Consider the following 12,571-nt stretch of genomic DNA (forward strand, 5'->3'; position numbering starts at 1 on the left):
TAGTTACAGCGAAACAAAAATCTTAAGAATCAATATAGATAACAATACTAATAAATTATTAGTAAAATATAGTGCACAAAGAAAAAAAACAGGAAGAGGCTGAATATTATTCCTGTAAATGTGCGATTAAGGTAAAAGCCAATAAACAACATTAAAAAAAATGAAAACACAAGCAGAACCAAGGTATGAACTGTGAATCCAGGTGTTATAACCTAACAACAAACAAAAATGTGCTCATCTCACCTTCAAAGCTGTCATCAACACCCCCCCTACACTGACATTAAAAACACTATCAGGACCTCCAAGAGATTGGCTGACATGCTATCTTGACTGTGCCTTCAATATTGATAATTCAGTGTGATACCTTGTCCTGGTTGGAGAACAAAAAGCCATGGGGCAGCAGTGGTGGAAGGGGAGAAGGAAAAAATAAGAAGTCAGATCAGACCTATTAAGTGGATTACGAGTTATCTGCTGCACAGCGTGTAATTGGTTTTGTGTTATCGTTGGAATGTCAGATAGATGCTAATTGAAAAGCCAGTTTGTTGGAGGGTAGACAGTCTTCAGAGGGTTGGGTTGTGGTTTAAAGGTCTTGTTTCAGATAGCCTCCCCAATGATTATAGATAATAGACTGCTTCTCCTGAAGCTTGCTTTTTTTTCTCAGATATAATTCCCCCAGCCAGTTTTCTGCCAATTTCATCCTCCTTTACCTCCCAAGTCTTATGAGACAAGAACTCAATGTGGTAGTAATATTATGTTTCATTCTGAATTTAAGATTTTACTTGTAATTTGTATTGGTCGGCAGCATTCCTATGTACCTGACAAAAGCAATATCTCTGAAGCCACAGTGAGTCATGAAGCAAACACTGGAGTCCCTGCAATCTATTTTGTGGGGCTACTGTTATTTTCATTTTTCTGTCTTGTATGAAAGGTGTCTTGATGCAGCCATGGAGTTTGAGAAATAACTGTGCTCATTCAGACAGAGTGCAGACTTCAGACAATAGCTGCCAAGTTGTCTGATTTTTGGCATACAGGTCTTACATGGCAGCAGTTGATTTATAACTACTAGGCTTATTTGGCCATGACCAGGGCAAAAGAATAAATGATGAAAAATGCTTCACTCCAAAACCCAAGGCACATAATCCTAAAATCTCAGATAAGGCTAAAGAAAACAAAACATCTGTGGTGGCTGCTTAGAGGTTCAGTGCCTGCGTCTCACATTGTCAAACCTCAGAAACTGCGGCTCCCCAATCCTTTTGATAATGACTGACTGCATGCACTCGGAGACACGCACAGGGATTTCTCAGAGGTCGAGCAGCCTCATAGTGAAGCTTCTCACGTTAGCTCTCTGTGTCCTCAGAGTGCTACAGATGGCACAAAATGAGCTGTGAAAATGGAGCATGAAGCTGTGATCTTTGGCATGCAAACGCAGAGAAAGCTGAGGTGCTCAACATGCAGCTCTGCCTCAGTTTTTCATCTCTCACATCTGCACATCTCTGTTGACTGCTGTAACAGGGAGTGAGTGTGTGTATATAGTGACCAAAGAAATCCTGCCAGGCTCACTGCTGACAAATAATTTCTAAAAACAGAACTGTTTCAGAAGGTAGTGCCTGCTTTATGCAAGTTGCCTACTGAGCACAGTAGTATTGCTGCTGCTGGCTGCTTTTTCAGTGTTGATGGGTGCAGATGGGATGTTTGTAGTTTGGCTGCAAGGAGAAGAAATGCCACGGAGGCTGCTGATGTATGCTGCTAGAACATGCATTATTCAAAGATTGAATGCAGTAAAGATGATGTGCCTGACTCACACTGGAGGATGGACTGCCACCACAAGCCGTTATAGTCAGCCATTTCTCTGCAAAGCTGCTCAATCAGCAAAACTTTTCATTTAAAGCTTTAGTTTTCTCAAATCTACCTGTAACCTGTAACAGTGTATTTGGTATCTATAAAAACCAAACAAACAAGCAGAAAAACAGCCTGTGATGCTGTTATTTCTTAGGATAGGCACTGGAATAGTGATGCAGCTGGGTTTCTGTTTACCCCAGAACAGAGAGGATCTATTCACACTCCCAGCAGTAGATGTCAGCTACCATTTAGGGTGTAAATGCGGAAAATGAAGGTTAATTGAATCAGCCTCGTCTGTAAAGTGAATTGGAATTGATTGTCACATTCACTTTGATTCTGTTGGGTATGCTTTTATCACCAAATAGTGTTAGCAGCAAACCAGGCATCTGTAGGCTGAGCTAATCTTCTTTGCTTCAGTGCTGAAAGGTACCCTCCAGTCCATAGTATTACACTCACAGTGATGTCCGTCTAAATAGTGACATCCCAAAATGGAGGGATTGGCTTGGTGTGTGAAACACGACTGAAAGAATTTAGGAGTCCACATTGCTGTGTGACTTCCTTATTGTACCTGGCAACAAGCAGCTCCTAACAGATTCTATTTCTATCTGAACTGATTAATAAAACTAGATAACAAACAGGCTACCTGACAGAAGCCGGTCATTTTAAGTATAAAACGTATCAACTGCCTGCCAGCTTGCCTCTGTGTTGTATCATGTATCTGCCGGTGGAAAGGTGAAACACTGCAGCCAGATAAGGAGTCAAAGTGAATAGTCAGATCTGGTGAGAACTGAGTGATAGTGTGCAGGTTAAAAGAAGTCTACACATGTAGGTTAAAACTCTGGCTTCAATTGGCTGAAATGTTGCGGTCTTAATTACATTAAATAATTTCAATGGAATCTAAAGGGGGATATTTCTATGATGCACATGTTGACTATCTCAGCGGATTTCCCTTTTCAAACCAAATCCAGATGTATTTTAGCCTGTTATTAACAGACACATGCTCACAACGAATATATAGGTCTGTGCACACTCCATTGGGGACTGTTCATTGCAAATTAATGAGCATAGACCCCTCAAAAAATTTCCCCTCGGGGATTAATAAAGTAACTACCTTACCTTACCTAACCTAACCTAACCTAACCTAACCTAACCTAACCTAACCTAACCTTTAAACTATTGAAGCAGCCTCTGACCACCATTTGACGTTTGTTGCGCACCGCAACCACAAAGCTGCTCAAAGTAAATAACAGTGAGCCTTTCCAAATGTAAGCAGAGTGCAAAGCCATGTCGGTAAATTACAGTGCTTGCAAAAGTATTGACCCACCTTGGCGTTTTTCCTATTTTGTTGCCTTACAACTTGGAATTAAAATTGATCTTTATTTGGATTTCATGTAATGGACATACACAAAATAGTCCAAATTGGTGAAGTGAAATGAAAAAAATAACTTGTTTCAAAAAATTCTAAAAATAAATAATGGAAAAGTGGTGTGTGCATATGTATTCACCCCCTTTGCTATTAAGCCTCTAAATAAGATCTGGTGCAACCAATTACCTTCAGAAGTCACGTAATTAGTTAAATAAAGTCCACCTGTGTGCAATCTAAGTGTCACATGATCTCAGTATATATATACACCTGTTCTGAAAGGCCCCAGAGTCTACAACACCACTAAGCAAAGGGCACCACCAAGCAAGCGGCACCATGAAGACCAAGGAGCTCTCCAAACAGGTTAGGGACAAAGTTGTGGAGAAGTACAGATCAGGGTTGGGTTATAAAAAAATATCCAAAACTTTGAACATCCCACGGAGCACCATTTAAGCCATTATTAAAAAATGGAAAGAATATGGCACCACAACAAACCTGGCAAGAGAGGGCCGCCCACCAAAACTCACAGACCAGGCAAGGAGGGCATTAATCAGAGAGGCAACAAAGAGACCAAAGATAACCCTGAAGGAGCTGCAAAGCTCCACAGCGGAGATTGGAGTTTCTGTCCATAGGACCACTTTAAGCCGTACACTCCACAGAGCTGGGCTTTACGGAAGAGTGGCCAGAAAAAAGCCATTGCTTAAAGAAAAAAATAAGCAAACACGTTTGGTGTTCGCCAAAAGGCATGTGGGAGACTCCCCAAACATATGGAAGAAGGTACTCTGGTCAGATGAGACTAAAATTGAGCTTTTTGGCCATCAAGGAAAATGCTATGTCTGGCGCAAACCCAACACCTCTCATCACCCCGAGAACACCATCCCCACAGTGAAGCATGGTGGTGGCAGCATCGTGCTGTGGGGATGTTTTTCATCGGCAGGGACTGGGAAACTGGTCAGAATTGAAGGAATGATGGATGGCGCTAAATACAGGGAAATTCTTGAGGGAAACCTGTTTCAGTCTTCCAGAGATTTGAGACTGGGACGGAGGTTCACCTTCCAGCAGGACAATGACCCTAAGCATACTGCTAAAGCAACACTCGAGTGGTTTAAGGGGAAACATTTAAATGTCTTGGAATGGCCTAGTCAAAGCCCAGACCTCAATCCAATTGAGAATCTGTGGTATGACTTAAAGATTGCTGTACACCAGCGGAACCCATCCAACTTGAAGGAGCTGGAGCAGTTTTGCCTTGAAGAATGGGCAAAAATCCCAGTGGCTAGATGTGCCAAGCTTTTAGATACATACCCCAAGAGACTTGCAGCTGTAATTGCTGCAAAAGGGGGCTCTACAAGGTATTGACTTTGGGGGGGTGAATAGTTATGCACGCTCAAGTTTTCTGTTTTTTTTGTCTTATTTCTTGTTTGTTTCACAATAAAACATATTTTGCATCTTCAAAGTGGTAGGCATGTTGTGTAAATCAAATGATACAACCCCCCCCCCCCCCCCCAAAAAAAAATCAATTTTAATTCCAGGTTGTAAGGCAACAAAAAAAGAAATACGCCAAGGGGGGTCAATACTTTTGCAAGGCACTGTAAGTGGCACCCTTTGGGTCTGAAGAATGAAGCCAATGTGCAGCTGTCAAAAACTGCTGTTCCCTAAATCGCCACTTGATGCTGGCTCCAAAAGCGAGTGAATCTCTACAAACCTCCATGTTAAAATGTCCAACTTGACAGCAGAAACAAACAAACTGTTTTAGTCTCAACAGCTAAACTCCCCATTTGTGACAACTACACTGGGGCTGAGTTTTTATATAACTCACCTGTTTAAATTGTATTAAGGTTTAAAGTTAAAGAATGGAGCTGCTTTGAGTTATCGGTGAGTGCTGTCACAGCCAGCTAGCTGCCTCTAGGTTACAGCAACCAGGCTACATTTGGCCCGCCTCAGGCTACACCCGTGCACCACCTCTTTGCCTATTTCTGGATTAGCTGTAAGTAAGGCAGAGCCAGGCGCTGACAAGATGCCAATGGCAAGAAACACCCAGAACTGAGCTTCAGAACTTGTGACATGAAAGTGACATCACAGAGGCTATGTCCATTTTTTTAAAATATATATACTCTATGCTGTAAATCACCACAGCAGACTTTTGAGGCATTGTTCTCTGTCTGCTACCGTTGCCACAACTGTTCATATTGCTTCCTTCAGCTCTACCACTACATTTCAAAACAAAAGCTTGACTTCAACGTCATTACCGTTCGTCACCCTCACTGGTCGCTGATTGGTCTGCGAACCTTTACGCAAACAAGGTTTCAAGACTTCAATCATTGCAAAGACTGAAGCTTTTGGCAATAGGCAGTCCCGCCAGGAAATGGCAATCACAATAATGAATGCAAATTTAAGCCCTCAAGCAATATTTGTCAGCTTGCAATTTTGCAAAATTCACTTGATCTTTCCGCAAAATAAATTCTAAACAGAAGCTTTGCTGAAAGTGTTACGGCATAGTAATATTTTCAAAGTAGCTTTTCCAACCAAAACTAGCTTTATTAACAAAAATTACTCCCCATTTACTCCCTGCTTGCTAATCAGAAAAACTGAACAAGTGGGAAAACCGGATGTGACGAACATTGTGGGAAATTTGTTGTTATTATTGGAATAAGGAATGTGTGTTAAATTAGTTTTATACACACTTCAAGTTGTAAGACACTGCACTTGTGCACACAGTGTATATTGAAATAATATTAATTAAATAGCATCTATAGATCTTATTGTGACAGCAGATTAAGCCTTCTTATTCTAAATTAGTCACAGATTTTGTGTTTTGTAAAGCTACGTCACTTTTTATTTCATTTCTTTGTAACTTTAACTTTAAGTTTAAACTTTCTAAGTTAAATATGTTGTAAATAAATTTAAAAAAAAAGATAATAACAAAAATATGCCTGTGATATTCAGTATGCTTACTATCAAAGAAAGTGATTACATGAAACTCTTTATCAGGTGTTAGAAAAACAAAAAGCAGGTGACAGGATATAAAAGGTTTTGGAAGACAGCAAACCGGTTGGTCTGGGTTGTGACTCTGTAGGAAAATGGAAGAAGGCAGAGTTTTGTTTTTTGGGATTTTATTTTGGGGATTTTGTGGGTGGTCTGCTGAATTTGATTTATTATTCACTCTGCAAATGTAAAGCCAGTATTCACTCTCCTCTTAACCGAGGCTTTGTCTCCCATCTACTCGGGATGGAATGCTCTGGTTCCTAAATGTCTTCACGAGCTGTTTGTAACCTTGTCTGTCTGCTATACTGCTGGGGCCGTGTACCTCAGGTTTATCATAGCTTTTTCTCAGATACAGCTGCTTGCTGTGGGAAATGAGGGGGTCCTGTAACAATAACCCACAACAGTAAAATTGCAGGCTGTAAAATAGTTGAGGGGAACCGCATATGATTCTTTGTGGGTTCATCACTACAAAACCTTTCGCATTAAATAAAGTTATTTCCTCCATGGTTAATATAAAATATTGATTAGAACAACTTTAAGGCTATGCCTGTCACACTGCAGAAGGGATTCTGCAAATTTGTTCATGAGCTGCAGAATATTAGAGTATAAAAGGTTTTACCAACACATCACCATGACATCAAGCTTGCAGGTTAAAAAAGCAGGTTGAATTCTTTTCATGTTTTATTTGGACTTAAAGGCCTGCAAAATACCTAATACACAGTTCCCAGGTACCAGAGTTTAAACTGAACAGAATATAGAGCTCATCTATTTTTACAACACACTGTTAAATAAGTGAGCAAAGGGCACAATGAGCTTTTCGCCTGGAAATGAAGCATAAATACACAATACATATTATACTTTTAGTGAGGTTGCTGTGTACCGGATACTGAAACAATGAAATGTAATGTTGTGTATCATATGAATGCAGAGAAATTGTAATTTCTGAATATAGTGAAACACTCAGTCTTTCATACAATGTGTACTGCAGGCTCTACTGCTTGTGACGAAAAAAAACACATTTATTTTGGGAAATCTGACCTCATCTAAAATCGAATTAATCAATCATGAAACAGTTCAGCAGTTGCAGAATAACTGAGACTTTTGACTTAATTATTTTATTCATTTATTCATTAATTAGTTTTTAACAAATGTAATATACCATTACATACTTACATACTGTGGTCCACAAAATAAACAGGACTTGTAGACACACTTTCCTGTGACAGTTTCCACAAAAATGCATACCAGGCATCATAATATACTGTATTATGAGACAGCAGGTATTTCTGTTGCTCTGTACTTGTTTAACCCTCGTGTATCAGAGAAATTATTTATTTATAAGTCATTTGATTTACCAATTACATTTTCTGGGGCAACATTTATCGTGGGATTTCATAATCATAAACAGAAAATGTGGACCAGATTATATATTGATGAATCAATCATGTATACATATGGAAAGGATATGGTTCACTTTGGTTTGATAGCCACATTTATATTTATCCTTACCACTTTTCAACATTTAGGTTTACTCCTCCCTCTTTCTTCCATTTCCTAGTTTTGGACCAATAGGAATGCAAACAGCTAGAGAACCATCAGTCCACTCAACTCACTAGCGCAACACAATACAGATGTGTAAGCCCCTGCTGCTGATGACCCTTAAGAAAACCTATGGCTGTGTTCAAAATGTACACTCGTTCCCTATATAGTCCACTACATAACGCATCAGCCATTTTATAGTGCTGTTCGAAATCTCAACGTAAAATTGTGTTCACTACGTAGGGCACTTAAAGTATCTCACAATGCATCATGAATAGAGTGAGAACAAAGATTGATATTGTCTGGTGTTTCCACTGAGCTGTCAAAGCTTTTTTTGCTCACATTTTTGTATGAAATGGTAATTGCTATGTTATATTATCATATTTTTCAAGTTGAACTGCCACAGTTAAGTATATTTAGACAACAAAAACAGGTTGGGATTCAGGAAAGATTTCCAGGAGAGACTGCCAAACCAAGTTGTGAACATAACACATCATCACCTTTCGTTATGGTGAACTTCAGCTGCTTATTGTGTCCAGAAGTTATGAAGCAACATTATTATTATTAATTTGGAGCTGTGCTCCTGGCTGCTTGTAAATCCTAGTCCAACATTTATGTTCCTTTTTAGCTCTGTTTTAGTATCTCCTGATGAAAATATTTGGCTCATTAGCTTTAGCTTGTGGCTAACTGTGTCCACCTGGTGTTTGATCTTGGGGAGGCATTGTACTGCTGGGTTTTTACAGCTTTTTTTTTGTGTGTGCCTGTAAACAACTTCCTGCTGCAGCCATTGATGCTCTGAGAGCAGTGAACCAAAGCAGTAAAGTTGTGAGCCCGACAGCTAATTAAGCTGAAACTCTTTATCAAGTTCTGTAAAGCTCAGGGGAGCTGTAGATTCAGGTGATAATTCTCTGTACAAACGGCCCTCATTCACACTGTCACAGAATTGACTGCAGCTGCTTTTAAGTGGGTATGTCCTGTCTCCTGTCACTATTTGGCAGTGAAACCTTAATCTTTACAGAAAATTAACCAACATGTGAACAATTAACTGATAAGTTCAGTGTTATAATTGTCTTTGACCTTTGACCTACCCAATGACTATATGAAAGTAGATGCTGCTTCCAGGTCTGAAAATGAGGCCAACGTGGAAGTGCCAGAAACTACAATACCACCGAGAGCCACTAAGGGTTGGCTCCAAACATTCTCCAGCTCCATTGACTCCTATTAAACTTCTGCTCATTATATACAAATTTGATACATTTTTAACAGAAGATTTTATAGTGTTATTAGCCAAAGTCTCCTTTTCCTATTAGTTTTCTGGAGGTTCATCTGAAAATAATCCCATCATTAATTAGAAAATAGGCCTCAAAAAGCTGTAGCTGGGTTTCCAATCAGATCAAGTCAGATCCACTGGTCGCTCTTCCCCAGCTCGTCCAAATATAATAATAATGAATGAATAACAGTTTCTTAGTATTTTGACCTTTTTTAGGTCACTATGAGTTTTTGCTGTTTTAAACCCTTTGTGAACAAATTTTCACATGACATATGATCTTTTTAACCATTTTACAGGATTTTAACTATTTATGAGCATGAATTGACTGTTTTAAAGTTATAACAGATCATTATCATTTCCACTTGACACAGCGGCGGCCAAAGTCGAGGCTTTATAACGGCCGTTCACAAATCAATGGGTGACACCACTATTGGTTGCCTCTTGCCTTTACCACCACATATTGTCCATCAGCAGTAATATGAAACCAGAAATAAGAATCATGGTGTCATTGTGCAAATGTTCCATTTCTTACAAAATGTATTTGCTGTATTCCTTGCATGAAAAAGGGAATTCCAGGCTACAAGAGCCTTCCTCCCCTGCACAGTTTTACACGTGGGAGTATCTTTAAGTGTGTTACTTCACATCATGATTCAACAGAACATATGGCAAATTATGCAAGATGTTAATGTATCTATTTTGTGCTCCATGAGTGATGTCCTAAAAGCCCTATTTCGAAGATTACTGGATGGCTATTTAGTGTCATAGAGAACGACAATCAAGCCTTTCCAAGAGGGATCACTAGCTGATTATCAATGAAGACAGACTGACTAAAGAGCTTGTCCTCCTCGAGGCCACCACGCTTTCCTCCCCTCCCACCCCACCCTCGTAGCCGCCTCCAGTGCTCTGAACCCTACATCCCTGAAAGTTCAAGGGAAAATCAGCCGTCATCAATCACTAATGCAAATGAGCAGCGCAAGCTCTCTGGAGCAGCTTAGCCTGTTGAACATCACACGGCACAATTAAAACCTCTGAATGCAAATCATCTTCAGTAGACTACTAAATGAAAAGAGCCTTCCTTTCAAGAGTGCTCCATAGTGGCAAGCTTTTCAAAGCCTCTTGCCCATGTGTGTAGTTTAATGATGAAAGTCAGGGAGGAGGCTGTGTCAGAGGGAGACTGCACCCTGAACGGCAAGGTTGTTACCATGACATTTAGCAACAATATTAGACTCATGAGGATGCTGTAACACGTTGTTTCAAAGCCTTTATGGTGCAGTGGAGGATTACAGTTTCATTCTCATTTAGATATTCATATGTAGCCCTGCTCTGCATCCCCCCTCCTCTAACGGTTTCAAAGTGGAACACATTAGGTAAAACACTACTAATTAAAAGAAGTACCTGTAGGGACTTTTTTGATTCTGGTGTTGTAAGTCTGTTAATTTCTTAAAGTCTTTGACCTTTTCTGCCTTTGCGGCGAAGTTTGGGAGCAAGGTAAAACATGTCTCAAAGGACTCTGGCCATAACTAAGTAATTTAAAAAAGGCTCCATAGGCTCTAACCTTATTATTCCTGCCTTTTAGAAATACTTTCAGATGTTCTTATGCACTCAAGGATGGGTGAGAAAGCCTGTTGAAGAGAGAGAGTCTGAATAAATTTTACTTTACTGTACGCTGAGACATTTTGAAAGCTAAAAGTTATTCTTATTAGGAGTAGCTTTGTTTTGCATCCTCTGTAGCAGCTTTGTTCTTTCTAGCGTCAGGGTGCAGCATTTTTTTCATGCTGATTTGCACTCAGTGAACCTTGCTGCACATGACGTACCATACCGTATAAAACATGGTAACTGTGTTTTCCAGGGACAGAGCCGCCCGCATTGGGCTTATATACTCCAGTCCTTCCTTTCTTAAGGGGGATAAGTGTAAGCGTTATGATTCTGAAATATTAACCAAAGCAGACAGTAATTTCCACAAGTCTCTTAACATCCTAGTAATTTTAAGTGATCAATTTCTTAAAAGAATTGTTCAACATTTTGGAAAATATACATCAGTAAGATAATCTAACTCTCATGCCTCCGTGCTTAGTTAGTGTAGTGTTAACTTTCCTATCTGTGCAATGACACAAGTAAAAAGAATTTGCCCAACAGCACTTCTGAACCCATATAATTAACACGTGTGTGTGTGTTTCCAAATGAGCCATAAACCAAAGATTATAAATGACAAGTTTTCCAGAAGCAGTTCCTTAGGTCTTGTTGCCTGGCAACCAAGAAAAACTTTAGGAAAATCTAAACTAAAAACAAATCTGGTCATCCATCATTAAAATCACAAGTTGTCCTCTTTTTTTTAATATCAAACAAACGTGATATAAATGTTAACCAGTGGGGATTTTATCTCATCTGCTTTTCCCACTATTAGTTACATCCTCTCAGGCACTGGGCTGCCAACTCTATATCTAGTTATAATCTAGGTATCAGATTGGTATTCAGCTCATACTCTGTGTTCATCTATGGGAATCTTTATTTGAAAATCAAAACTCTGCATTCCTGACAGTTTCCCGGTTTCCTAATATGAATAACTGAATTGACTCAAAAGAAAACATCTGACAGTTACACCAAACTTACCCTAATTTGTTTAAGGTATTTTACAGTGCTGTTAATGTCCTTCTTCATATTGATTAATAAATTGGGTGCTCGTCACATATGTATGGTGATCTGTATATTCAGTATGTAAAGCAGTTTGACAATCCACACGGTTATGAGTGTTTTTTTTAAAAGTTGTCATCTCGGCAGTCACGTCCTTTTATAGATGTAATTTACAAAAAAAGAATAGCCTTGTCGGACACACATCTGTTAATTAATCACTAGAGTATAAAAGATAAAGTTAATTCTTGTTGTTAGAGGCCAAGTAATGAGGCCACCCAGTGAAAACTGTATTTTAATGGCGACCAAGCACAAAGTCTCCCACACAGCTCAGGACAGTTGGAAGCAGATCACCTGTAGATCTAGTCCCTCCTGTAGAGAGGACCACTGTGTATATTTATCCATCAAAAAGTACCAAGTGACTAATTGGTACGTGGTTTGTGTGGTTGGGGGGGTTGGATGTGTACGGCGGGCGTGGGGGTGCATGCATGGACACTGACATGAATTAAAATGGTCAGCTTGTTTCCCATCACTTCCATATTTAGCAAACCTTGCAGCATCTTCACACCTTGGTTAAAATGAAGGAAAAGGCCAGAGCTGAAGATGTTACTGTGATTATCTTCTTTTGTGCTCTGAAAGAATCTCTTAAAGTTGGATATTATTCTTCTCCTCTGCGGCAGGTAGAATTAAAATGAGCCCCAGATGACTTAGCTCTGCAGTTTGGAGATCAGTGGCACCTGTAATCAATACATTTACTGCCCCGAGAGCCAGGTTTTGATGGGCAGAGACGGGCCACAGATGAGAAGATAGCAGCCAATCTAAAGGCACCGATCCAACACGCCATCTGCTCACGGAGGGAAAAAGGCTGCACGGTAAATCAGACGCTCTCATCACCTTCACAATGCCCTCAGCCTTTCCCAGTCTGGGGGAGGGGGACTGTTTGAACTTGT

The sequence above is a fragment of the Brachyistius frenatus genome, unplaced genomic scaffold (genome assembly GCF_029030835.1).
Source record: "Brachyistius frenatus isolate BFR_SWC_R1_liver_20210118 unplaced genomic scaffold, ASM2903083v1 Contig_27, whole genome shotgun sequence".
In the NCBI taxonomy this organism is placed as follows: domain Eukaryota; kingdom Metazoa; phylum Chordata; class Actinopteri; family Embiotocidae; genus Brachyistius; species Brachyistius frenatus.